The 1,540-nt window shown below is 44.2% G+C and overlaps 1 non-coding gene across 1 annotated transcript; it reads left to right on the top strand.

Annotated features, from left to right (window-relative positions):
- The first annotated feature begins 810 nt into the window (after positions 1–810).
- LOC120279723 lies at positions 811–918 on the top strand. The gene has a single exon (XR_005542027.1). It is a non-coding gene; the product is annotated as a small nucleolar RNA R71 (small nucleolar RNA).
- Positions 919–1,540: the final 622 nt, after the last annotated feature.

The following is a 1,540-nucleotide window of genomic DNA, read 5'->3' on the forward strand; positions in this document are numbered from 1 at the left end:
TTCTCACTCGAAGCCTCCCTTCAACCTCACGACCGCTTCTCAAAGCGATCGCCTTCACATGTTCTCTCGGGTTGGTTTCCGTGTTGCTTGGTAAACTTCTATGTGGCCTTTCGGAGAGAGACTTCGCAATTTTCCCCACTTGATTTTGAAGATTGTGCAAGGAGGCGGTGTGATTGCGAAGTACAGCCTCGACTGATTCAAACCTTGTTTTTGCTGATTGAACAAATCAAGCAAAGTGCTTCTCTAAATCTATCATTCGGGTTTCCAAGCCTGAAATTCTGTTTTCCACTTGAGGGGCTTTTTGTTGTTGTTAGAACCCCGATGGCCCCATGGTCTTCTGTGGTCCTTGATTACTCCATGAAAAGTTGGGATGATTCTTCCAACCTGAATTGTAGGTGTTGCTGTATGGAATCCCTTGAGGTCTCATTCCATTACCTACAAAGTCAACATTCTCAACTGAAGAAACATCACCAATGACGATTTGGCCAATCGGAGGGAGCATGTCCTCCACCACAACCGGTGCAATTGGTCATGGCCGCAACTCTATTCGAAGCTATAAAATCTAGCTTCTTACTCAAACTCTCCACTTGGGCCGCCAATGAAGTTACCGCATCAATTTCATGGAGACCGGCCACCTTTTTCTTCTCCCTAGCGTTCCACTTGTAGCTATTTAACCCCATTTCTTCAATTAATTGACATGCTTCGTCGGGGGTTTTGCTACCTAAGGTACCTTCTGCCGCCGTATACAAGAGTTGCCTTGTACTCGGGTTCAAACCATTGTAGAAGGTTTGAACAATCATCCACTCCGGGAATCCGTGTTGCGGACACTTTCATGCAGTGTTCCTTAAACCTTTCCCATGTCTCAAATAGAGACTCCAATTCCAACTGCATAAAGGATGAGATCTCATTCCTAAGCTTTTGTTGATTTTCGGGAGGGAAAATAGCAGGCTAGAAAAAGCTTCTACCATCTCCTCCCATGTAGTGATTCATGCTCTAAGTAATGAGTGTAGCCATTGCTTTGCTTTCCCCTTTAAGGAAAATGGGAAGGCTCTCAATTTGATGGCATCATCCATCACACCATTTATCTTCAGACATGTCGCACACCTCGAGGAAGCTCCCTATGTGACTGTTTGGATCCCTCATCGCCAAACCGTTGAATTGTGCAGCGGATCTGGCATGAGCATATGGATGAATCTTGGGCTTTAGTTCGAGTTCGAGCATGAATTGGGGGCGCACAATACTCGATTGTGTCCCCCAACGAAAGAGTGCGGCATAATTGGATAGTGTTCGTTGTTGCTCATTTTGTTACGCCTGTTTTGGATCCTTCTACTTCCAAATCAGTCGGATTAGGTCGTTCTAGTACGAGTTCTTTTCCACTTTCCTTCGAAGTGTATGTTCAAGCAAAGTGTGGTGAAATAGCTAAGGTCCCCGACAAATAGCACCAAAAATAAGGAAAAAGAAAATCAGAACGATGATAGAATAAGAAGATATGAAATAAAATGTGTGGTGAAATAGCTAACAAAACAAAGTGCAAAGTATC

The sequence above is a fragment of the Dioscorea cayenensis genome, chromosome 16, assembly GCF_009730915.1.
Source record: "Dioscorea cayenensis subsp. rotundata cultivar TDr96_F1 chromosome 16, TDr96_F1_v2_PseudoChromosome.rev07_lg8_w22 25.fasta, whole genome shotgun sequence".
Taxonomy (NCBI): Eukaryota; Viridiplantae; Streptophyta; class Magnoliopsida; order Dioscoreales; family Dioscoreaceae; genus Dioscorea; species Dioscorea cayenensis.